Source organism: Triturus cristatus, chromosome 7 (genome assembly GCF_964204655.1).
Source record: "Triturus cristatus chromosome 7, aTriCri1.1, whole genome shotgun sequence".
In the NCBI taxonomy this organism is placed as follows: Eukaryota; Metazoa; Chordata; class Amphibia; order Caudata; family Salamandridae; genus Triturus; species Triturus cristatus.
The window spans coordinates 1859677349-1859705037 of record NC_140590.1 but is presented as its reverse complement, the minus strand read 5'-3'; the positions used below and the strand labels follow the sequence as shown (position 1 = coordinate 1859705037).

Below are 27689 nucleotides of genomic sequence, written 5' to 3'. Positions count from 1 at the left end.
CGGTGTCGGAACTATTGTCTTTGTCAAGTCAGTTGTATGAGTTCTATTCTGTACTGTTTGCTTAGCTGTTCGGTCTGCTAGGTCGTTACCCTGGGAAATGATATCGGTGACTTTTGTATGGGCCTTGCACTTCATGATAGATATCGAAGTGCCTGCACAGACGGACGCTCCCTCCCACTGCTGCTACCTACCTGCCTCCGCTGCCTGACGCCTGTTTGCCGCTCCTCACCACCTACCTGACGCCGCTGCCTGCATCTCGCCTCCGCCGCCTCCCAGGTACCGCCTGCTGCTTCCTGGTCGCCACCCACGCCGCTACCTTCACTCCTCACGCCCGCTGACCACCGCCACTTACCTGGTCACTCCTTGGGCTCCGTCGCTTCCCGCCGATTTTCCCGCCGTTTTCTCGGCGCCGCTGCCCCAGGCGCACACTCCCACTCCCGCCTCCTCCTACAGTCCCGCCCCCCCTCCCTGCCCATTGGCCACCCCGCTCCCGCCTCCCGCTGACCCTCCCTCCCGGCTCCTTATTTAAGGGGACCCCGCGGGCTGGTCAGTGCGACCCCCTGTGCCTGCACAGACGGACGCTCCCTCCCACTGCTGCTACCTACCTGCCTCCGCTGCCTGACGCCTGTTTGCCGCTCCTCACCACCTACCTGACGCCGCTGCCTGCATCTCGCCTCCGCCGCCTCCCAGGTACCGCCTGCTGCTTCCTGGTCGCCACCCACGCCGCTACCTTCACTCCCCACGCCCGCTGACCACCGCCACTTACCTGGTCACTCCTTGGGCTCCGTCGCTTCCCGCCGATTTTCCCGCCGTTTTCTCGGCGCCGCTGCCCCAGGCGCACACTCCCACTCCCGCCTCCTCCTTCAGTCCCGCCCCCCCTCCCTGCCCATTGGCCACCCTGCTCCCGCCTCCCGCTGACCCTCCCTCCCGGCTCCTTATTTATGACGCCCCCTCAGCGACCGCGCAGCGGACGCGCGCAGCGGGAGCGCCGACTGAGCGCCGAAGGTAAGCCCGTCTGCGCCCGTCCGCGCCTGGACCGCGCCCAGCGCCAGACCCCCTGGTCCCCGCGCCCGCCAGCCCCCCCGCAGGACCTACGACTTCGCTACGCTCATCGCACTCAAAACCGCCCGAGCCCCCGGTTGCTACCGAGCGTCCCCGCGACGCACCCATGGACCCTTCGCCTGCCGATCCTGCAACTTCTCTTGCCTCCAAACAAGCACCACGCCCACCAAGACGGACAACAGCAACCACCTCAAGTGCATCCTGCTCAACACCCGCTCCGTCCACAGACACGCCGTGGAACTCTGGAACCTCCTCGACACTGCATCTCCAGACGTCGCCTTCCTCACGGAAACCTGGATGAACGACTCTTCAGCCCCCGACATCGCCATTGCCATCCCGGACGGCTACAAGATCATCAGGAAGGATCGCGTCAACCAGACCGGAGGAGGCATCGCCATCGTACACAAGAGCACCATTCGCATCTCGACTGACTCCATCGACGTATTCAACGCCGCCGAATACCTGCACTTCCAGATCCACACCGACCCCAAGACTACCCTCAGAGGCACACTCATCTACAGACCCCCGGGACCACGTGCACAGTTCTGCGAAGACATCGCCGACTTCATCAGCCCTCACGCCCTCCCCTCCGCCGACTACATCCTCCTCGGGGACCTCAACTTCCACCTGGTGAGCAACAATGACCGCAACACCACCGCCCTGCTGGATAACCTCGCCAACCTCGGACTTCAGCAACTGGTCAACACCCCCACCCACTTCGCCGGCCACACGCTCGACCCACTCTTCTCGTCCAGCAAGCACGTCACCTTCAGCCACTCCACCGGACTTCACTGGACCGACCACAGCTGCGTCCATTTCAGCTTCAGAAAGAACACGGTCCACCATCACCCGAAGCAGGCTCCCCACAGAAACTGGAGCAAGATCACCGCCGACCAGCTCGCCACCTCCCTCAGCCAGAGCCCACCTGTCAGGACCACGGACCCTAACACAGCTGCCCTCGACCTCACGCAGTGGCTGACCTCCTGTGCCGACGACCTCGCGCCACTGAAGAACCCCCTCACCAGGCCCAGAAGCAAGAAGGCCCCCTGGTTCACCGACGAACTTAAGGACTCCAAGAAGGCCTGCCGCACCCTCGAGAAGGCCTGGCTCCTCAACAAGACCGCCGACAACAGAACAGCACTGAAACTCGCCACTCGCAGACATCACCAGCTCATCCGCACCACCAAGAAGAAATCTCTGCGGGAACGACTGGACAAGAACGCCCATGACAGCAAGGAGCTCTTCAACATCGTCAAGGAGTTCTCCAACCCCAGCACCGGCAACAACGACATCACTCCCTCACAGGACCTCTGCGACTCCCTCGCCTCGTACTTCCACCGCAAGATCGCCAACATCCACAACAGCTTCGACATTTCACCCCCGCACCCATCGGTCGTACCTTCGCACCCCGCCGCCACCCTCCAGACATGGACCGAGGTGACCCCCGAAGACACGTCACGCATGATGAACACCATCCACTCCGGATCTCCGACCGACCCGTGCCCCCATCATGTTTTCAACAAGGCAGCCTCTACCATCGCACCCCACCTCCGAGACATCATCAACACCTCCTTCAACACAGCAACTTTCCCGGAGAGCTGGAAGCACGCCGAACTCAGCGCTCTGCTGAAGAAACCAACAGCGGACCCGACCGACCTCAAGAACTTCCGCCCCATCTCGCTCCTTCCTTTCCCCGCCAAAGTCATCGAGAAGGTCGTCAACAAGCAACTGGCAGCCTTCCTCGAGACGAACGGATCCCTCGACCCATCACAGTCCGGATTCAGAGCCAACCACAGCACCGAGACCGCCCTCATCGCAGCCACCGACGACATCCGAGCCCTGCTCGACAACGGCGAAACAGCGGCACTCATCCTCCTAGACCTCTCCGCAGCATTTGACACTGTCTGCCACCGCACACTAGTCCAACGCCTCAACGACACCGGCATCCAAGGGAAGGCTCTGGAATGGATCATCTCATACCTCTCCGGCAGAACACAGAGAGTACGCCTCCCTCCGTTCCGCTCCGAGGCCACCGAAGTCATCTGCGGCGTCCCGCAAGGATCGTCGCTCAGCCCCACTCTCTTCAACATCTACATGAAACCCCTCGCTGCCATCGCACGCCAACACAACCTCAACATCATTTCCTACGCCGATGACACCCAGCTAATTCTCTCCCTCACCAGAGACCCCGACACCGCCAAAGCCAGCCTGCACGAAGGGATGACAGACGTCGCTGAATGGATGAACATCAGCCGCCTGAAACTGAACACGGACAAGACAGAAGTCCTCATCCTGGGACCATCACCCTCCGCATGGGACGACTCCTGGTGGCCCCCGGCACTAGGCACCGCACCTGAACCGACGGACCACGCACGCAACTTGGGCGTCATACTGGACTCCTCCCTATCGATGACCAGACAAGTCAACGCCGTCTCCTCAGCTTGCTTCCACAACCTCCGCATGCTCCGAAAGATCTTCCGATGGATCCCAACCGAGACCAGGAAGACGGTCACCCACGCTCTCGTCACCAGAAGACTAGACTACGGAAACACCCTCTACGCCGGTACTACGGCCAAGCTTCAGAATAGACTTCAGCGTATTCAGAACGCCTCCGCCCGACTCATCCTGGACGTCCCCCGACGCAGCCACATCTCGTGCCACCTGAGAGACCTGCACTGGCTCCCGGTCAACAAGAGGATCACGTTCAGACTCCTCACCCACGCACACAAGTCCCTCCACGACCTAGGCCCAGGGTACCTCAACAGCCGCCTCACCTTCTACACGCCCACCCGCCGGCTACGTTCCGCTAACCTCGCCCTCGCCGTCGTCCCTCGCATCCAGAGAGCCACCGCTGGAGGAAGGTCATTCTCCTACCTGGCAGCTAAGACTTGGAACTCCCTACCCGTCCACCTGCGGATGACCCAGGACCACCTGGCCTTCAGGAAACAGCTCAAGACCTGGCTGTTCGAGCAGTAGCAGACCCCCTTCCCCAAGCGCCTTGAGACCCTTACGGGTGAGTAGTGCGCGATATAAGTTCCATGATTGATTGATTGATTGATTGAAGTAGGCAGATGTATTGCATCTAACAGAGCTTGAATGAGGGGACCGTGTTGAATGTTGGCACCGTGAGAAGTCAAATAACCTCTCTCTCGCCAAAGGACTCCGAAGTCGTGTACAACTCCGAATGCATAACGTGAATCTGTGTATATGTTGACTCTTTTATTTCTGGCTTGAATACAGGCTTGTGTCAGAGCGATGAGCTCTGCTGCTTGAGCTGATAATGTGTCAATACAATTTGTTTCAATGACTTCGGTGTCTGTCGTGACTGCGTAGGCGGCCACTAATTCTCCTGTACTTGTTCTCATACATGAACCATCCACATACAGTGTCAGGTCTGGATCCAATAATGGAACATCTGTCAAGTCTTGTCTGGGTTTCGTCGTAATAGTAATGACTTCAATACAATCATGTGCCAGTGGGTCTGTTCCACTTAATGGCAAAAGTGTGGCAGGATTTAATGTACTACAGCGTCTGATTTCTATGTGTGGCTGAAACAATGTTAATTCGTAACCTGTCAGTCGTGCTATAGTCAAGTGCTGAGTCTGAGTTTGGTTTAAAAGAACTTCCACGGAATGTGGAACTTGCACTGTCAATTGATGTCCTAATACTATGGAATCGGTTTGTCTGATCGCTAAAGCTGTCGCTGCGACTGATTTCAGGCATGTAGGCAGAGCCTGAGCTACTGGATCTAATGTGCTGGAAAAGTAAGCACACGGCTTGTGTGAACCTGCTTGTTCCTGAGTGAGTACTGACAAGGCAGTACCTTCGCGTTCTGTAACGAAGAGTGTAAAAGGCTTACTGTAACATGGTGTCGCTAAAACAGGTGCTTGACATAAGGCTTTCTTTAAGTCTTCAAAAGCTTGTGTATGTGCCTGAGTCCAAGGGAGGACAGTCGAAGTCGCTGCCTCCTGGGTTGTCAACTGAATGAGTGGCTTTACTAAAAATGCATACTGGGGAATCCATTGTCTACAGTACGAAGTGAGACCTATGAAGGCCCGCACCTCCTTTTGTGTCTTGGGTGGTGGCATGTTTATAATTAACTGGATGCGATCAGGTGTGAGCTGTCTTCCCCCCTTGGACAGCAAGTGCCCAAGGTACACAACTTGCTGAACACAGAATTGCAGCTTCGAAGGGGACACCTTGTGCCCCTTGTCGGCCAGAAAATGTAAAACCGTCAGTGATGCTTTTTCACATTCGGGTTCGCTTCGGGCGGTGATCAGCAGATCATCGACATACTGAAGCAGTGCAGTGTTAACAGGCATGTGGATACTGTCAAGTTGTCTTTTCAGTGCTTGGCTGTAGATGCTGGGGCTTTCTGTAAATCCTTGAGGTGCGCGTGCAAATTTAAAGCTTCGTCCATTTAAACTAAATCCGAACAAATATTGGCTTTCCGGATCGATTGGGACGCTAAAGAAGGCGTTCTTGAGGTCAATTACAGTAAAGAACGTTGCTTCTGAATCAATAGCTGTCAATAATGAAGAGATATCTGGAACCACGGGATATTGTGGTACAATGCATTTATTCAATTCGCGCAGATCAATAATTAATCGATAAACTGGAGGTGCATTTGGATCAGTTCGTTTAAGAACCGGAATTATAGGAGAATTACACACATTGGAGTCGGTTTCCACAACCACTCCTTGTGCAATGAGCTCGTCAATGATTTGCAGCAAAGCCACTACAGCATCTGGAGGTAACTTGTATTGTCGAATTCGTGGTAATACCACTCCTGCTTTGAGTGTGACTCGATATGGTGTAATATGCATACAACCTACATCAGTAGGGCCTTGTGCCCATAAATGTGCAGGGACATTCTGTAACCTGTGATCCATGTCTCTAAATACATAGTGACCTTTAAAGTCACGCAAGAATAGTCGTACCCCCTCCAGGGAACAACATATTACAGCTCCTAGAGCTTTCAGTGTCTTTATACCTAACAAGTTTTCTGGACATGATTTTGTAAGCAATAGATCTGTAGTCCGTGTCAATGGACCTACTGTAAGAGGCAGAGGTTGCGATACTTCATTAACAATAGGTTGTCCTGAAAATCCAAGGGAAACATTCTGTGAGCCTGAGAGGGGTGCCCCTGGGACCTCGTCGTGACTTATAGTTGTTCTGCTAGCCCCTGTATCAATTAAGAACTTTCTGTCTTTCCCTAATACTTGACTATGTACATAAGGACCCTCTTGATCTACGGGTACCTCAATAAGGGGTAAGCCAACTTCCCTCTCTAGGCTGTTTCATGTGTATCGCTGATAATCTGGATAGTCATTTTGTGCATACTGGTACATCTGTTGTGTCGTGTTTTGTGTTGCGGCAATAGGCTGTGACTGTGGTACCGCTACGATCTGTTGTGCAGCTTGCATAGGCTGTACATTCTGAGGTACTTGTTGTTGGATCTGATCCTGTCTAGGCGGACATGGTCTCTCCTTGGTTTTACCCGTAGAGATATTATGTTTCAGAACTGCACAATCGTTTATATAATGACCTGGCTGTTTACAATAGTTGCATGTCCCTTTAACAGGAACTGCTGAATTATGTGACTGTGTCGCACCCTTTTTATGACTGTCAGCTGGAACTGACTGGGCGACGAGCATTTTCATGTCTTTCATACGTCTTTGTTCGTGTTCTTGTTCTTCTCTAATTCTATTCTGGTGATACTGTAACATTTGTAACATTTGTGACGGGGTATTAGCTTGCCAAGAGCTCTCTACTTTCAATACTCTGTTCTTAACCTGAGGCAAGGAATTTTCGACTAGTTTCGTTACAAAAAGATGTGGATATGAATCGCTACTTGCTTTCAGGCCGCTGTTAATACCAAAACATTTTTCAAATCGGGAATAAAAATCACTAGTGTCTTCATCGGGTTTCTGTTTGCAAGCTGAGATTGCTCCCCAGTCTTCCTTTTTCGTAGTTAATAGACGTGGCAATACTTGTACTAATAATCCTGGTAATGCTTTAGTTTTGTCTCCAAGCCCTACGCCTGCAGTTCGGGCATTTTCTTCGTTTTCTAATGCTGTCCAATCAATCTTTTGTTCTCCCACCTCCCACTCTTTTTCTTTGAGTTTCTCGTAAATACCGGCAGGCAATAATACTTTCAATATTTTCATAATGTCAGGATAGGTATAATCACCCATGAGTAACATGTCTTTTATTTCACGGTGAAAACCTGCTGGATCTCTGTCATGGCTGGGCACTAATTTTTTCATTTCCAATAGTTCTATTTTAGTTATAGGCGTGTACACAAACACGCGTCTAAAAGTATTATCATCATTTCTAACTGGGTGTACTTCGCGTAAGGGATTCTGTCTGTCTATGTAATACGTTTTTCTTTCCATGGAGGGAGCTGGATCATGTTCTGGACACAAAAAGGCACTATATCTGTGTCGATATTCTAGAATTACTTTAATTAGATCGGTACCTAGACCTCTCCATTTATTCATGAGTAGTTCTATCAGTATATCAGGTAGGGGACCAGGATCGGAGTGTTGGCCCTTATATAATATAAGGAGATGTTGTATCATGTATATACCAGCTAAGCGCTGTTCGTCTGGTAAGAGATTCAAAAACGTATGTACTAGCGCGTCATCACTATATTTATCAGCACTGTCAGCCCATTGTACTGCTGACCTGGCTAGTTCTTGTTCGTCCATAGAATCGAGTACATGGTACCCCATTCGTTCTTGAAGTATTTTATCAGTAGCCTGAAACAAATGTTATGGGGTCCTTGGGTTTGACATAGCTGCTTGAAAGATTCTCTTACTTTCTGGACGTATCGGACGTATTGGAGTATTGAAGGATCTTCCTTTTCCTACATAAGCTATCATTTCTCTAGCTGGTAATTGTAATTGTCCTGTTGTTATTTCTAATTGTTCCTCATCCCCTGAGGACTCTGTTTTATCTGCATCTGTTTCTCTTTCAGGCTGTTCTTTTTCACATATTTGTTCTACTTTTTTCCTGATCCTTCTGTACATACTTTCTATACTATTCTGTTTATCATGTTTTCCGTCTGCTATATTCTGGCCCCATTTGTTAAGGGCTCTCATTTCTTCCGCGTCTACGCCTGGCCTATCTCTGTGTCTTATCAGGCAGTTTATAAAGAAGCGTAACAACAGTTTCTGCGTATCCACTTTCTGGTAGGCCATGGCCTCGCCAATACTTTCAGGACCTTGCCCTGTTTGGACAAAGCGATATATTTTGTCTAGATGTTCAATCATTCCTGGTAATATCATTAAATAGTTCGCAACTCGTCGTAGACGTACTGATGATAGCATCATTCTGTCGTCTTTACCTGGTACTGGATCATATCTACAATCTGTAAGAGGTTCTTTAAGTATGTCATAGTTCGCTGTTTGAGGTGTACGTTGGTGTGCTAGATCCCTATAAGTCAATCGACGCACTGATGGCGGCGTATGAAAACTTCCTATCGCACCTCCTGAGGTGCTAGGTCCAAAAGGATTCGTTGGGTGTAAGGTAGGAAGAATAGATGCAGGAAGAAGTGGAGGAACGGGCGGAAGGTTTTGGACGGACGGAGGAGTATGTTGCTGCAGAAGCGGGGACAGATTTTCTCGGGGTCGAGCACCATTTGCAGGTGGTGTACGTGGCGGCCGAGCATTAACATATTCGGGGGCTACATCGTCTAAATAGGAAGAAAGGAAAATGTCCTTTGCAGTCTTGGGGTGCACTTTAGTCGGAAGCAATGGAGGTGGCAGATCTTTCGGTACTTCCAGGGTGGCCTTAGGTAAGCCCTCGGCCAGAAGAGGATACATACCATTCATAAGAGTGTTTCGTTGTCTGTCTACTTGTTCTGCTTTTACTCGGATACCTTCCTCAATTAATATATTTTCTCGGGCTTTGTCTGAATCCTCCCTACTTTTCTCTTCTTTTCTGAGCGCTTTCTCTGTGCGTCTATGCGATTCTTTACGCCATAATTCAATGGCATCTTTCTGTGATTGTCTGGCTTTCTTTTTCCATAATGCTTCTTCTACTCTCATGATGCAATCTGCATCCCATGTCCCAGTAGTGGGCCATCTCTGATTCTCTGCTAAATCCTTGGTGTAGTCTACCCACAGTTCGAGATATAATACGGCATCTAGACCATGCTTATGATACATAAAGTACCCTGGAGTGTCCCTAGGTGGAATGGGAACAGCTTCCTCGAGTATCCCTTTTCTAGTTTTTATCTGTCTTAATTTCGAGAATAACGGCATCTTGAACCTTGCTACTTGGTTCTTACTCGGACTTGAACACAATTAATACAATAAACACAGTAATGAAGATCGAACAATCACTCATACCACGACATTTAAAACATATCAAAACATTTTAGAACGAACAATAATAATTAGAATAAAACTAGTTAACTGCATAATACTAGATGTACTGCTAAACAGCACAGATACACTGCTGAAACAGTGCAGACCAGGTCTGTGTACCCAAACCCGTCTTGACCGGCACAAACCAATGTGCACGTCTAGATGCGTCCCCAGCAACGGTACTCACCGGGAAGCACGGAACGGAACAGAAGGCCTCGGAAGTCTGGACTGGACTAGACCAAACTGGACTGGACTCGACTCGTGACTTAGATACTTCGGAACTTCGGAATCTGGTGGGCCTCTGTATACCTCGGATCTTGCTCTCTCAGCTAGGCTCTGGTCGGGATTCTCCGCACTCCTCACCGCCTCGTCTGGGTGTTGATCGCAGCCTCAGTCGCCCCCCGTTGGCCTGAGGGAGATACAGGAAATCCTGCGGGTACGCGTAGTTGTCCGTCCGGCTGTGGCAGGAGACCGGGTCTGCAACGCACCTCCGGCGCGTGGGGTGTGAGAGGTGTCCCTATTCGGGCGCCAATAGGGGTTGTCTGGACCTGTGCTTAATTGGTTCTCTTTGTTCCTCCTGAATAGATCACAACGCTTCAAGGTGAACCAATCCCTGTCCCATCCTGCACCGGTTTCCCTGGGGATTCCCCAAGATTCAGCACTCTTTCCCACGCTCTTTAACTTGTTCATGGAGCCTCTAACAGAAATGCTGAAATCATCCAGCATTCACTATCAGATGTATGCGGACGATACTCAATTATAACTTCAGATCGCCTCTCCTGAGGACATTCAGTCCCTCAAATCAGTCCTACTGGAAACACAAAGCTGGCTGACACGTAACCACCGGAAACTAAACGCTCTTAAAACACAATTCCTCCTTATCTCACCCCATAAGCAATCACCGGACATTGAACAATGGTTGAATCAGCTTACGGCTCTTAACTGCAGACCTCACCTCGTGGACTTGGCATCCTCGCTTGGTATCCTACTAGACAAGAGTCTGAACATGCAAAAACACAATAATTCCCTCACCAAAGGTGCGAACTTCCAACTCAGCATCCTTAGGAAGCTCAAACCCTATCTCCCTGCTCATGACCTAAAGGTTGCAGTTCAAGCATTGGTGATCGCAAAGCTGGACTATGGCAGTGCTACGCTGTGTGGCCTGTCCAGAGTGAAAACGGCTCCCCTTAGGGTGACCTTCAACGCTGCGGCCAGTCTTGTAACGGGCACAAAAACATTTAACCACATCTCTCCGGACCTGCTAGCTCTGAAATGGCTCCCTTATGAAGCTCAGATACAGCTGAAAATTGCTTGCATGACACACAAAGCCATCCACCTCAAGACACCCGATGTACCTCGCTCAGAAACTGGAGCTCTCATGTGGTTCAAGAGCTTCCATAAGTGTCAGCACCCTCTTACTCAAACCACAAAAATTCAAGCACAAAAAGACCTATAATCGAACATTTTCAGGTATGGCGCCAAGAATCTGGAACTCTCTTCCCCCCGAAATCAGGGTGATCCTTTCTACTGCCCTCTTCAAATCAGAAGTTAAAGAGCTCTTGATGAAGAAATATCTGCCTCAGTCTTCCTTCCCCACTTGACTCCCAGGCCATTTGACGCTGGTTTGTGTCCTAGATGCTATGGTCTTGAGAATGTTGGACATTCTAAGTCTATGTACTTGTCGATATGTTGATTATTTGTATTTGCATGTACTCGTCCTACTGCACAATCTGTAAAGCGCTCTGATACCCTCGGTGCTCATGTTCGCGCTATATAAAACTTTCAAATAAATAAATAAATAATGCTTAATTACAGCATATTTGGGTGAAGCTGTAAAGCTGGGTATAGAGATCAAGTATCCTTGTTCATGGCTGAAAGGTGGCCCTGGGGCAGTGGGAAGTTACTGGGCAGTAACAAGAAGCACATACAAGGCTTACTCCTGGAGGTGGTAAAGGATAACAACTCAAACACAGTTTAAACAGTATTTACACGCGGAAAACTCAATCGCTCCAGCCAGATAGTACTGTTTAAAGAGGGTGTATTGGGAATGAAATCCCGAAAATGCACAACATGGCCCATAAAGCCACAAACCCAACTGACACCCCCCCCCCCCGAAATGTCTCTACACGTGGAAAGTGTCCTGCTAAGCAGACATGCCAACCCTCCTGATTCAGGCAGGAGACTACCGATTTCAAGGCTAGTCTCCCGCCTCCCGATTCCTGCAGGCAAAACCCGATTCCTCGGGGTTTCAGCTGACAGGGCTTGGTATTGTGTAACGTGCTTATTCTTCCAGCAATAGTCAGACTGGCGACGCGGGGGCTCTAGAAGGGGTGAAAAATCAACAAAGCTCCATTAACAAGCGAATGGTCTTTTAAAGACCTGTGAAGTACTCGGGGCGCCTGTGTGTGTGCCTGGGCTGCCACACACGAGGGGAGGTGATTTGGTGTATGCACTGCCAGCATCCTACCAGGCCAGTGAGTGAGGAACACTTGCATCAGCCTCTCTCTGCCTGCCATTGCGCTCCATGCTTCTGGAAGGTAAGACAAAAACATGCATTTGCGTTTCAAATGTCCGATCCTGCAGCAGCTCACTCCCTAGGCCCATACATGACAGTAACCCGATTCAAGGCGTCATTCTCCCGATTTTTTTTTTTTTAAATCTCCCACTTTGCTCTTCTGAAATGTTGGCATGGTATGCTGATAAGTAAAAGTGGATATTATGTTTTAAATCATTTTATTGCTAACACCGTCACCGCAGTACATCAGTGATACCATCATCGTGCATACAAGCCGAGCAAGTCGTTTCCAGTTACTTTCCTGCTATCGGAGCGGGTATCTCACTAGTAATGCATGGCTCCCCCTATATGTCTAATGTACCTTTCACAGCCGCTGCCCCCAGTGCTTTTCCCGTGTCTTCGGACAGCCTCCGTTATGATAAATAGCTCGCTCTGCCCGTTAGATATTGGAAATGTAAACACCCCGCTAAAAAGTCTGATGAATAATACAACAGAAACCAAAACAAGGTTACCTAGGTTAACTCGCCCTAGTTGTCACTTACTGCCTCGAGGAATTTGGTGAAAGTACAGAGATTTCTAATCGCACAGCAAAAGTGTTTATTAACAGCAGGAATGACCGCACAGGCTGCCCAGGGAACAACCAGGGAGTTGTCAGCGGAAGCGGTTAAAAGAGCTCCATTATCTGTCTCCCGGCCCTACGCTTTGCCTGTTTTCCGGTCCTGAGTCTGGCTTCCGGTCCGACGTGCTTCCTCCTTCTCCTCGTTGACTGGCTTCCGGTCCTCAATCTGGCTTCCGGTCCGACGTGGTTCCTCCTTCTCCTCGTTGCCTGTCTTCCGGTCCCTCCTGTCTGGCCTGCAGGTTTTCGTTTCTCTTTTTTTTGAGTCTAGGGGCTGGGTAGACCGGGCTTGTGCGGAATAAGTTGTTCGCATGAATTGTGAACCTTCCCCGGCCCTGACACCTCCTCGAGACCCTATAGACGGTGAGTAAAGACTTATCATATCAACCATATCATAAACGCAGAGGGACCCGGTTTATTCCTTGTCCAGCCGTCTAAATAATGTCTGACTTGTTATTTAATGTTTCCTGCCGCCCCTCGAGGGAGCTCCCCTGAAGTGCTGACCCCACAGGATGGGGCCCTCTGGTGAGGATGTGACGCATGATATCAGGGGGGAGCAGTTATGTTTTTTGTTTTACAGAACCCTTATTTCTATAAAACACAAAACAATGTTAAATGCGCTGTGCATCATCGTCTCCTTTTTTCTCTTCTCAGGTTTTATGACTTTCATGGTAGTCATAAGTAAAAACAAACACTGAAAGGCCTGCCCTGGGAACAGTGTTCCTCTCACTGCGGTGTAGCCAGGGCCATGAGGCAGATGGTTGTCATTGAAATGTCCGACGATGCAGCCAGATAGCCAGTGCTTAATTTGTCAAATAAATGTATAAATAAAGTCAAATAAGTTGCTCTGAAGCCCGCACTAATGAAGGTCGGGGCGTAGAGAGGCTGCATAGCCCTGATTCCATTGTATGCATCAATCCAGCACCAGGCACCTCCTGCCTCTTTATCTCACACCTACAGGTTAGTTCTTCATCCCTGCTTCCTGCCTCTTTCAATGTTTTTATTCCTCTTTCTTACCCCCTTTTATGTTTCTCTCTCTCTTGCACTGGATCAGTCTCTGTTGAAGAAACATAAGCGCTGATTCCAAAAATGAGTACCAATAGTCCCTACATGCAACCACCGGCTCAAATTAAGCACTAAAGATACCTAAAATTCTGCTATCAGCACCCCAGAAGGTCCTCTGGCCTCTGTATAAGGCACACGAGCAGGCCAGAAATCTTTCAGTTTTTGGCAGATACCCCTCTTTGACAGCTTTGACTGTCCACATACTTGGGAGCAAGCTGTTTTGCGTTCTCTTTACAGTCATTGACTAGTTGAAATAGGTTGTGGATGGGTATGCTATAGTACACAGCATTATATTTTGGGGGTACTGAACTCATTCAGTGTCTGATAAAAATCAGAGCAAGTATGCATATTTTCCTGATCAGTGACTTTGTAGAAGTGTTATTGCCACAATTAGATACACATGCACTGTGTCATGGGAGCTATTTTCACAAACATTAGCTAAAGTATACAAATCAAACAGTGGGATGCGTCTGTTGTGAGGGTTGAGTAGTGGCAGTCTGTGCAAAGACAGGCCTGTTACAAATGTTCACTGACAAGTGTTTGCATTTGTAACAAGAAACACTTTCCAGGCAGATGCTGCTGATGGTGCAGGCCCTTCCTGTGAGTGGTGGTGAGTCCTTGACTACTAAGTAGTAAGTCTGGTGTATACTGTTGACTTCCATCGATGGATGAGGGCCTCATATTCTTGCACTCGAGTTGGATAACAATGTCAGTCCCTTGGCAGACATGGCTCCAAAATCCGTAGGTCAGAAATCCTGAAGGGGGATGGCAGGGGGTAATGGACTCGAGTGCAACATACTGAAGTTATCAGAGAGATCCTCTAAGCAATGAGGTTCAGGTTAACAAACACTAAAATCAGTTGCCACAAACTATTAGTAATGACATAGCCAGCGCATGACGCAGTAGTCGACAATGTTAAAAGGAGTACTGCTGTGCATGCTTCACAAAAATGCATCGGACACTAGCGGTCTGTCTATGAGCAACAAACCATAGTCATGCAGAGCATTGACAAGGTGATGTGTAACAATATGCTGATTCTGCTAGAATGATAAAATGAGGACAATGTTATCACATGGATACAGGCCTGGGACTTTCACCCTATAGGAACCACCACAAATGCGAGTCCTCAGTTTGTCCTCTGCAGGACACCTTTCACCCTGCAATCGTTTGGAAACCATCTTCAGGTGAAACTGTAGCTCTCAGGTTGTGGAGTCCACTCACACAACCAAATGAGAGAAGGCAACCCCCTAGGAGATTAGCTTTGAGGTCAGGGAACAGGGGGAAGAAAACAGAAGACTACAGTGCACAGTATCCCTCTAGACCTATATTGCTTTATATCAAGTTTTTGTGGGCTCACATATAAAAAGCACAAAACACCCTTATATACACATTATGATTGTGTCTTTTTTATTCTATTTATTTTTTCATCATTTTTGCATACAAGTGAAATTCATCTCTTTTTTAAAAAAAAATATATACAAAAAATTCTTTTTATATACAAAACAATCCAAATCGTACAAAAATATGACAATCTTTGCATATATATACTGAATTTGGGAAAGCAGAATTTATACCAAATAGAAGGAAAAAAATATTGTATCTGTTAGAACCAACATACAAATATTGGCATTGATTTAGGATGTCCAAAAGACAGAAAATCCCCATACCATTTACACCTCTACACACTTCACATTCATATCATTGTCATCCATAACATGCATACTACCCACCCCAGAGCCAAACAGCATGCACAGAAAAAAACTAACAGGGGTGAAACGCTCAACCCTCTGATGCTGTGCTGAACGCTGAGGTGTGTCATACAAACTGGTCGACGCGCGTTTCGATGGCTTAATCCTCTTTAAGTGCCATCTTCTTCAAGACCTGTTACTTAGTGATTTTGTAACGGGCAAGATGAGGGGGATAAGTTTTCTGTAAAGACAATATGGAATGTTATTTTACTGGATGTCTGCTCTAATATTAATTTATTAGAAGCCCACAGGAGAAATCTTACATTATCTCCAGAATAAATGACTAAAATATTATTCATGCTATCAAAGTTGCAAATATGCCACTAGGCGGTGTTCTCAATGAGTGAAATAGACCCACATCCGTAGGAAAACATCAAAAAGGGTGAGATAGAAAGAAATAGACTACACCTACTAAGGAGGCAAATAGTTTTGGGTCACAAACCCAGGATAAGTCCCACGCATATACAAAAGAACATGTAAAGTCTGTGAAATCATTTAAGTCCTCCTATATATGCTCATTCTTCTCAAAGATCATGGCAGGCATGCCCCAGGGGGAACTAACTAAAAAAAAAGGAAGAAAATACATAATAATAATTCCCACCTGTTTAATGTTGCTGTGTGGATAGCGGTAAGTGCTTTCTATGGTTTCATTTATATACCCGCTGCTACTGTATTGCTCTACACACGGCTAAAAAAGAGCATATGACCAGCGATTAGACTTTGCACGTGTATCTGTGAGAAAAGTCAGAGATATTTCTAAAAAAGATTATTTTACATTTTTTGTTGTGTAACTACCTAATATATTCAAATCCCACATGCATGAATGTTTACCTTTCAAGCTACTTCATGTTCTCAAGATTAGATGAAATTGTCTTCCCATAAAGTGAGTGCTCTGCAGCATAGTTGTAAGAATGCAGCTTACGGTGCCATCCTTCGTGTTGTCGTCTAGTCACTACCTATAAGGACAGTAGATATCACTAGCGAGAACATTGTCACTACTTATCACTGTTCTTTAAATGTAATGCTTGTAGTGGTTCAAAAAAGGCTTGTTATTTTATAAAAGGGGAATTAATATATTTCAGGTAACCTACTTTGCCACTTATATGTCTCTAGGTATCTCCTTGTGCTATCCTCTATATCCTTATGTTTAGGACCACGGCGTTTCAAGTCTGTTCATAAAGGTCGATGGTTCCCTCCTTTGGGGCGACTCTAGTAATAATAGAGAGAGGGATTAGGTTTACAAACTGAAAAAACCATTTTCAAAGAAAAATATTTAGAATGCGATAGTTACACAGGGAATTGGTGAAGTATCTCTTCATAGAAGGCATATATTAACTTGTGGTTGTTACAGCTAAAAGTGTATAAATTATAATGCAATGTTATATAATGCTCAAGGCAAAAGAACCCTAGCTGCTCCGTTCTCATAGAGGTTTGTCGGTCACCCTCATCTTTGGGCCATGGCTACTGTCTGGTGGCCTTTCATGGGGAAGTGCCTAATAGTTACTATCAAAGCTGTTGGTCAGTTATAAATTTCTCCCAATGTTACAACCGAGATATTCAGTGATGGTCCCACATGGATTAGGGAACTGGTGAAATACGAGCCCGATCCTCAGGCATTAACTCAGAATTGTTTTTACCCCTATGCTTTAAAGAGAACAAAACATATTTTTAAAATATAGAGGGTATCGAATACCGATTAATTCCCGTTCTATAATGTATACAACTAGCGACTACAAGGTGCCGCCGACATACACCTTACCTTAGGAGAATGAAGAGTTTCACACGAATGGCAGCCCCTGCGTTGTAACGATTCCGCAAATACGCGGTGGTTAACTCTGCCTTTTTATGTCCTAAACGAGATTAGCAAGTTATCTCTAATGCGGAACACCTGCGAGGCGCCATGACGTCATTACCAATGCGTCGGCTCACTCTGTGATTAGCTGAATGGCTGTGTAGTCTACGACGCATTCTTTGAGTGTATGTTGAAAGATCGAATTGCATATGTTACCTGCCTCTGAGAGAGGTAGGCCTATATATATGTATATACCTTATCTATCGAGGGTAACGATCAAGATTTTTTTTTTTGTTTTATTACCAGAGATTCTCATATCATGGATATTCAACACAACAAGTGAGGTATGAATATAATCTCACCAATGTTTGATAAAACGCCGACGCCATCTTGGAATGGGTAACTAGTAACCTTGGTATAAGGGAAATCAGGCTGGCCGCATTGAAAAGAAATATTCGTAGTTAGGAATCCTCTTAGCAGGATTTGCAACATGCGGTGCCACCTACAATGAAGTATACAATATTCACATACTGTGGCTGTTATCATTTGTGACCTCCCCCCCAAGGAGTGGGAAGAAAGTACGAGAAAGGAGACATTACTCTTTAACCCCTTCGGTGCTCATGACGGAATGGTTCCGTCATGACCCACGGTTGAGCTGTGCTCATGACGGAACCATTCCGTCATGAGCACACCCGCGCAAGATTCCGTCAGCACAGCGGCGGAATCTGCGCAGCATCGAAGGGGTTAATCGGAGTGTCGAATGTTATTGTTCCCATAACACAAATGGGAATACGATGGTACAGTGTAATTTGCACTATGTGTGGATGATCAAAGCCTAAGTGCTGCAACCATAAAGCTAGATTACTACGCCCACTTGAGGGCGACTGTACAGTGGTAAGACACCATAGGTAATGGAGCAGACTCAGTGTGACAAAATGTGATGTCACAAGTATAGTATAGGTACAGATATAGTACACATAAATGGATAGTACCTCATATGTACTATACAATATCGATAAGTGGTTTGTTTGAATATAATACGTGTAAAAGAATAAGGAGGTTCTCGTAACTCCAACATGTATTCACTTTATTATGTTATACAGTGAGGGATTTTAATAAAGATGATATGATGCCACTAGTACGGAAATGAGCAGAGTACTGATGAAAATGATGGCAATTGTCATAATCGTGTGTAATACCAGTCTGAATCAGATAAATGAGAAAAGGAGGTCACGGGAACAACATAACAATGATGTGTAGTCTTGTTTGCTATACCTCATCTCGTGTGCCACACTACTTCCTCATTTAGACCGATTTTAACCGTATCCAGAGTATAGATCCAATAGGTTTCTCGTGATTTCCGAACCTCTTTTGTGTGTTTGCCTGGGGTGTGTCTTACCTTTTCCAGGATCAGCCACCTCAGTTCATTTTCATTGTGTCTAAGATCAATGCAATGTTGGACCATTGGGCATGATAATTTTCGTGTCCTGATTGCTGACCTATGTTCACTGTAGCGAGTTCTAAACTTGCGACCTGTCTCCCACATAGCCCAGGGTACATGGACACAGGATAAGATAAACAAGATTATGACTCCTGCAGTTGGTAAAATCATGTAGTTTCCCTTTCTAGCCGCGGTAGTTCCAGGTTTCAGTAACTATGGCACTGTCACATGCAATGCATGTGCCACATTTGTGATTCCCCAAAATGGGAGGTCCCACCAAGGTAGTTTGTAAGCTAGATTGATTATACTTGGGTCTCGTATGGACTAGGCTATCTTTGAGATTCATGTTTCTACGATATGCAAGAATGGGTTTCTGAATAGTCTCCTGCTCATCATTCGTATTCAAAACATGCCAGTTTTTGTTAAAAATCTTCTTGATCTTAAAGTTCAAAGTCGAGTGGTTTATAACACAAACCATTCTGTCATTTTTAGGACGTGTGCTCCCTGCTAGTAAGGCATCGCGATTGTAATAACGTGCCCTCTTGTAGGCAGATCTAATCAGACGTTTTGGGTAGCCGCGTGATAACAGTCTCTGTTTTAGGTCTTCCCCATTTATATCAAAGTCCCTGATGCTAGAGCAATTGCGTCTGATTCGCAAAAACTCGCCGAAGGGGATGGAGTCTTTTTGACAGTTCGGGTGATAACTGATATGTGATAAAATAGTATTCTTAGATGTAGGTTTACTGAAAAAATTGACAGAGATTTCACCCCCATCTGCCTGGATGATGATGTCCAAGAATTCTACCGATGTGGTGCTTCTGTGGCAGGTGAATTTCAGATTTTCATCACTGGCATTCAGCCAGTCAATGAAAATTGTCAGTGTTTCTTCATCTCCTCGCCAGATGAAGAAGATGTCATCAATAAATCTGTCTTTTGGACATCCTAAATCAATGCCAATATTTGTATGTTGGTTCTAACAGATACAATAATGTTTACCTTCTATTTGGTATAAATTCTGCTTTCCCAAGTTCAGTATATATATGCAAAGATTGTCATATTGTTGTACGATTTGGATTGTTTTGTATATAAAAATCATTTTTTGTATATTTTTTTTTAAAAAAGAGATGAATTTCACTTGTATGCAAAAATGATGAAAAAAGAAATAAAATAAAAAGACACAATCATAATGTGTATATAAGGGTGTTTTGTGCTTTTTATATGTGAGCCCACAAAAACTTGATATAAAGCAATATAGGTCTAGAGGGATACTGTGCACTGTAGTCCACTCACACAACCACAAGAGAAGCAAAGGATGAGTAGCTGGGCAGTCAGCCTCTGTGCACCATGCAGCATCGCTTTGGATATTGGCCTGGCCAGGTCACGCTTTGATCTACTGCAACTTGCTTGTTTATAATCCAGTGCAACTAAAGCTCCCTCATTCCTTACGATGAATCAAACCAGAGCGAGCACTTGGCTTTACAAAATATTCTGAAAGGATGGAGACCACTACCTCCGTCTAGTGCTAGTCCCATGAAATAGACTACACCTTTAAGCACTACAAGCTTAAAGCGGTGGCCCTAACATGGGTAACTCACCATACCTGTTAGCCCAGCACACTCAGACACTCTGCATACATTCAAAGTGAAAGTAGGTGCGTAGTCATGATGTACTAAAATACATTCCAGGGAGAGCTCTAGGGTAGCCTCCCCTCTAGTACAAGGTAAAAACATCCTGCACCCTGCTACTATAGTCAGCTGCCACCGACTGTTAATAGGGTAATGGTTTGCTTGCAGGCACATTAGTCAACCACATTAAAAGTTTGAGTGTACACAATAGATCCTGGTACTCTGTTGGTGAGCACTTTTCCTGACCAGGGCACAAGTCAGTCAAGAACACTGTATCTAGGACTTACCACCCCAGAGTGTGACATACCACGTTCAGGATTTATTCGTCAAGCCCAGTATTTGTTGCGTTTGTTTACACTCTGTAAAACGGCTTGCATAAGACCGTAAAAGGATTGCCAAAGTTTGCTGACCACCAGTGAATACAATGACCAGATTGCAAGTATAAGACAGGTTCACTAGACCAGTGAGGTGGTGGCTTTGGGCAGCTCTTTTTATAAAGTTTACTTCAGAGTGAACTCATGATTAAGTGGCACATGTTTTGATAATGGTCCCCAGAATCTTGAAATCAGTATTCCAGAGCAGTCTATATTCAGCGTTGATGACCTCATGGATTTACACTCTTGCCGGGGCACAAGAACAATTCCTCTTGAATCACTCACACCAATTTGTAGTGACATTTCCATGGGAGCATTAAGACCAATAATTTGCAGTGATGTCTTTTTGTTTATCCTCCCAGAATCATGTTATCTACTCGCTCTAAGCCTGAGCTGTGTGATCTTTTCACCGTTTTTCTCAGTGGAAAACAGCTTTATCAGAACTCAGATGTGTGCGCTACAAATGAAGTCACAATTCTGGGTCACAGGTGCAGCAAAACGATTTGGGAACTTTAGATGCAGGTCCAATGATAATGCTCTATACCGTCTGGTTCAGAGTTGTTATCACTGTCCATGTTGCAGAGAACCTTCAAGATAGTTTGTACAAACTCCTTTGTATTGTTTGGCATTGCTGCTGGATGTCATTGTGTGGGTTCAGCACCATCACCGTGTGAACTGCTGCAGTGACAACATAGCACCCAGCCAGGTCCCTACCTCGTTGACCATGCTAGGTGCTCATACTTCGTAATACACAATGCTGATGGCAAAGTGGGAGGGAGGGGATGAATGGCAATGAGATACTGAAAAGGATTGTTCTCTGCTGGCGCTGTGGGTCTCTGAAGCATTTCTTCACTTGGTGGAGCTTTCTAAAACAAGGAAAGAGGACACTGTAAGCAGTTACCTGTGACAGACATGCAAATTGTACACTATACAAGCAAATCATACACTGTCAGCTCCTTAATATTAAATTAGAAAAATGTGCTGCATTTCCTATGATTGTTTTGAGAAATAATTTATTTAACCCTCCCAGGTGGCCTTCAAGGACCAAATTGTTTTCACACCCAATCCTCTCGTGCATCTCCAGTTCTATCCACAATTTATTCGATTGACAGCAAAGTGAAGAAGAAATACGGTTCACTTTGTTCCTGTTGCTGCTGCACAGAAATGAACTGTTTATTTGCGCTTGAGTTCACTTCGCATGATTCAATGCCGTTGTCTTCCGTGTGTGTGTATTTTAGTTAGCTCTAAACTTTTTTTCTTGGTTTGTTTTTCTAATTTCATGCAGGGTTTCAAGACAGAACATTAGAAAACAAACACTTGAAGAATAAGACTGGAGAACAGAGTTCTGGAGGTCCAAAGCAGGTAAGCTGGTGTTCGATGCAGACCTGGAGCAGGCGCAAAAACTCCTTCTCGCATTGGTTGGAGAAATCAAAGGGCCTGATCATACCTTGGGTACGGTTAAAATACAACTACACTGGGGGCGTGGCTAGCAGCCAACGAAGATGGCCGCAGCCTGAGCGAGATCCGCGACAGGTGGAGCCAAACCTGCATAATCCTGACACTTATCCGGTGGCATCTAGGCAGTAGAGAATAGCCGAGGGTCCCGACGCCTCGTAGCTGCGGCCTAAACCTTGAACGCAGGCCGGGGGCTAAAGTTTCAACACACCCAACTGCAGCTCTGGATGAAGCGAGCCTGATTCGGCGGCCTGAGAGAGAGGGAGGCGAGGAATCCCGCAAGTCGGACGGCGATCGACCCCCCCCCCCCCTCCTGCAGCGCACCAGCAACTGATGAGGTGCTGAGATTAAAGAGGCAGATGCTGCTAGCGTACATCAGCCGGTCTGCCTCGGGCTGCGAGGCGGAAGAGGCACCCCAGGTGCCATTTCCTGCACCAGACTAGACTGGGTCCCAAGCGGCTTCTGCAGACGGACTACACAACCGCCGTGGCGCTCGAGACCCCCCTGGGACACATCGGAGTCAGGTGGGGTGTTGTGACTAAGGAGGCACACCCTGCTTGTGCTCACAGGAGAGTCCGCCACGCACTACTTTATGCACCAGCACGGTCCGACTCAATTACCACCAATAACGACGGACTGCACGCTCGAAGTGGCCCCCAACGGGAAGCAAGGCAGCGCAAAGACTTTACACGCCTAGTTCTGGAGGCATTCATAATACTTGCGGCATTACGGACGAGGTCCTCATTGCGCCGCCATTGTGCATGTGGCACCCAGGAGCCTGCTTCTTCCAGCAAGGCAAACGGAGACAGGGCTGCGCGCCGACCCGAGCTTGGCACTCACATCGCCGGCATACTTGGCCCGCAACCATAGGTAGTGGCTACGATAATTTGCCAGCACAGTACCCCCATCCGCACAGCCCACGCCCACCCCAGCAGCAGACGAGGTTCCTTAGTGTCCGCCTGAAAGACTCTGCGGCGGACCAGAGGCACGAGTGACACCGCTGACCCCCATTACTACAAGGAGAGGTGGGACACAGGAGAACCGGAAGTCCGAGCGTGGAAGGAATTCCCATGGTCAGGTGACGGCGAATACTGTGCTCCCCCCCCCCCCCCCCCCATCAGTGATCCCTCGTGAAGACCAAGGAGGGTGCAGCAGCATGGGCGGACGTGGCCAGCGCACAATCCAGACGAATAAGTTGGACAAATATGCCTTCAATAAGGAGCAACTGGGCCAGTCAGACCCTCCCCCCTCTGGAACCGCAGTTGACCCATTGAAAGAAAAGCCCAAAGAGATTACATTACAAGATATAATGGCTACTCTACAGCAAGTGCAAATGTCGATTGGCACGATATCCACAGACATAACGTTTCTGCGTGTTGATTTTTCCAAAATGAACTCTAGAATATCAGATGTTGAGGCCACAACAGCAGGTCTCTCCACGGACGCCGCAGCTTTACAAAAGCAGGTAAAACAATTGGAGCACCTGACTAAACAACTGGCCACTAAGCTTGATGACGCCAGAGAGCATCAGGGGGCCTGCGCTAGATCTCTTTGTTGAAGACCTTGTTAAAATAAAGTTACAGCCACGAGGTCTGTCCAGCTTCTTCTCGGTGGAAAGAGCCCTCGAGTTCCGGGAGGTAGACCCAAGTCAGGAGACCCCCAGGCCTATACTGGCCCGCATCTTCAACTATCGTGACAGGAACACAATTCTACAAACGGCACGTGTTGCCCCTCCGTTACGGATAGAAAATACGACCGTGTCCCTATACCCAGACTACACGGTGACAGTCACTAACCAGCGTAGAAGCTTCCTAGGAATAAAAAGAGAACTGCGCAATCGAGAATTAAAATATGCTCTGCTCTTTTCCGCAAAACTTAGGGTGGAGGCGGAAGGGAAAAGTTGGTTCTTCTCGGCCCCAGAGGAAGCTTAGAATTGGCTGGAGACTGGCCTTCGGCCCGAACAGGCAAGATCCCAGAAGACAGTGTCCACTCTCGACAACGGAGGTGCCAGCATCAGCTCGGTTGACGGACTCATTGCACAACACACAACAGATTAGAGATGCAGAGTCTGAATAGATTGCAAAGCAACCACTGGATAAGAACAGCCGGGAAAATTCAGCACAGACCACGCCGATGGACACACATGGATTCGCAGCAAAATAGCGACATGACAACCTTGGAAGAATGCTGATCGACTTCTCATGCACACGATATAAGGATGATCTTTCATGTGGTATACCTAAAAGACACCACATATTGAGGACAATTCAGGGGACGGATGCCAGACTGTCGCTAAGCAGCTCCACCTCCGACGCAAGTATAAAGTTATGGGACAAAAGTACTCTGCTAAGTTTGGGTGGCGGGTAGTTATAAATCCGCTATGCAGGGAGGGGGGCACAGGGTATGTTCAGGGGGTTAATGTTTGTTGTTAAATGCAACGGTACTGTGCGCCACTACAATGTACACAAAGGCGTGACGAAAACTACACTGAGAGGTGGCACACACTTAATCTTGCGGGGATGACACAAAGAGTGTAGACTACAGCATCACTAGAGGGTTCTACCACTGGGGAATCGACCCAGCAAATGACGCACCGTCCCTTTACAATAATCTGTTGGAATGTGAATGGGTTTAGGGACATATAAAGGGGATTGATCCTTCAATATATAAAACGTAAGGGAGCTGCGATCGCTCTTATACAAGAAACACACCTGGTAGGCTCCACATGCAAAGCATTGGATAGATGGGGCTACAAAATGGCAGTGCACTCAGACTTCACCTCCGGGTCCTGGGGAGTTGGCATTTTAATTAATAAACGATTTCCAATGATATTACAGGGGTCTTGGATGGACAACCAGGGAAACTTTGCGGCCATAGCCTGTCAGTGGGAGGGACGCACCTACAATCTGGTATCGATATATATTTCCCCAGCGTTACATCACACAGCGTTACCGGCATTGGGTAAATTTCTCCTATCACTCCCGCAAGGAGAACTTATATTGGGGGGGATTTTAACCCTACGATGGACGCAACCATAGACAGACAGCCCCCCAGGGAACCCAGTAGGGCCAGTTTCAGATTGTCAAAATTCACTGAGGCGACCGGTCTAAAAGATATTTGTCAGGCCAGGCACCCGCAGCTGAGGGAATACACGTTCCTCGGGAGCACACGGTAGTCTCTCCAAAATTGACTATATCCTAACATTGGCAACAGGTTTAGAAAAGGTGGGAGAGATCATGCATCTCTCAAGGGGCATATCTAACCACTCACCGGTATTAATTAGCTACGTTTCGCACACCCCGGGTAGACGGCACGTGTTCCCACTACAGCCAGGCTATCTTAATCTAAAAATTGGAAAGGGACTGCTCAAAACCAAAAACCAATATTTCATTAAAAATGAGCGCACAGTGACATCCCCGGCAACCTTATGGGAAGCTTACAACAAGCATTGAAAATACAATAGGTCTCGCCTTTGATTAGGTTAATGCCATTTGCTTTGCTAATGGTATTATATAGCAAAGCAAATGGCTTTAACTTAATAAAAGGCGAGACCTTTTGCATTGTTAATGCTTGTTATGGGTGTTGCCTGGTGTTGAAAAACAAACATTTGTCCGCCAAATGCCTGTGATAGCCTCCAATACATTACCAACATTAAAAACAAATTAAAGGAAAGCGGTATTTAAGCCAATCTGGTAAGAAGTATTCAAGGTGATCAGGGCAAGAATAGAGCTGGCTCTGGGGGGGTGGGATGTGAAAGGCTGGGGCCTTGGGCCAGGGCCCACTTTGCCCACACCTTTAAACGCCTCTGCTAAAGGCTCTTCGGAAATGAACCTTTTTCCACCGATGAATGTAAACCCCTGCCTCCACTCCGGCTTTTGGAGCTCACGGTTTGAGGGTTTTCATAAAAGGGCCCCAGAAGTAAACTTTACCTTTCAACGTGAAGGAAATCACAGAGCCAGGTATGCCAACATCAAATCTGGCAACTTCCAAAAGAAACGGGGGTCGAATAGTATTTGCCTATTGGTTTGGCATAAACCTATTAGGGTATTTAGGCGGGAAAGGTAATAGCATGCTGAGGATGGTTTCAGTTTCCAATGCAAGAAGTCGATCTGCTGAATCTTGGCTGTGTGTGGCAGCCCGTGGCTTACGGGCACATCAGTTAACGTCCGAGCCCTGCGGGGAGTGCGGGCACCATCCGTGCAGGCGAACTGCAAAATTAGGTCTAAAGAATGCAGCGTGGAATTGAATGTCTGCTTCCATTCAGACATTGACACGAGGCTGTTCTCTGCCCATGCATGTGTGTTTGTTCTTTGCCCCTAGTTCGTACGTTGTTTACCTGGTGCCGGTGGTTCCCTCTCCCGCCGGGCACTGCGTGCCTTGGGATGTTAAAGTCTCCCTTGCCTGCTGAGGGCACTCTTCGGGGGACGCCCCTGGCCTTGATGACCCCGCCCTCCCTCAAAGGCTGCAGATTTTGGCGGGAACGAGTGGTATAGGTGGGAACGGAAAGACAAAGTCCGTAGTTGGCGCTGATACGTGTTTTGAGGGGTGGTGGCCCGGTGGGTGAACAGCAGCGCAGACGTCGGGTATTTAGGACAAATGCAGTAAATTTGTAAATTTTGATATTTGTATAGCGCACTACTCACCCGCAAGGGTCTCAAGGCGCTTGTACGAATACCGCTGTGGAACCCATCCTGGCTTTCCCTGTGAGGCGTCCACTCCTGGGCACCCCCAAGTGGAGGCCAGGCATCCTTAGCGTTGTGGGGGCCGTTGTGGAGATTAAGCAAGCTATTGCCCAGAGTTGCAGAGTGGGACTCCATGATTGGAATAGGCACAGAGGCGAAAATTATCAGGTCCGTGGAATTTTTGAGCCCAAGACCCGCCGAGGCAGGGAATTGAACCCTGGTCCCGGGCTAGACCTCTGCATCAGGGTCTGCCGCTCTAATCATTGAGCCACACTTCTCCACCGGTGACTGGAACCATGCAAGGGGCAAAGCTGGCAGGCGGTGGGCACTGGAACCCTAAACACTGACATGGCGATGCGCCGCACGCCCTCCCCTTTCTCGGGTTCATGCTATTTTCTTCAAGGCACTTATGTGCTCTGCCCTTGCTATCAGTCAAGGTAAGGCGCATCCTGAAGGCTGCACCTGACCACTTCCGCCTTGAAGCATCATACACTGATATCAGCATTTGGTCCATCCAATTCCTTCACTTGATCATATGCCCTTAGCGCAGCGCCTAATTCGTCCCTTCCCCTGGGCGAAATATCCTGAGAGAAGCGCCTGATTCATTCCCTCTCCTGGTGGCAAAGTACCCCAAAAGCAGCGCCTGAATCATGCCTTCTTTCGAGGCACAAAGTACACTGAGAGCAGCGCCTCATGTATCCCTTCTCCCAGTGGTAAAATACCCTGAGAAGTGAGAACAGCGCCTCAACCATCCCTTCCTCCGAGGCACAAAGTACCCTGAGAGCAGTCATGGACCTCAGTTCACCAAAAAGCCAGGAACAACGGAAGCAACACCAAATGCCATTTAACTTTTATTTTCACTCACATACTCGTGCTTACACATGCAACATACACACACACTGTCTCTCACATAAACACATGAGCAGGCACACGGCATAC

General features: G+C 47.5%; 1 long non-coding RNA gene across 1 annotated transcript in view; it reads left to right on the top strand.

Annotated features, from left to right (window-relative positions):
* The first annotated feature begins 12756 nt into the window (after positions 1–12756).
* The window catches only part of LOC146813491 (uncharacterized), a 41248-nt gene continuing 26315 nt past the window's right edge, over positions 12757–27689 (top strand). The window contains exons 1-2 of the long non-coding RNA XR_014966987.1: positions 12757–12931; positions 21899–21975. This is a non-coding gene — a long non-coding RNA (uncharacterized LOC146813491). The remainder of the gene's footprint in view (positions 12932–21898; positions 21976–27689) is intronic.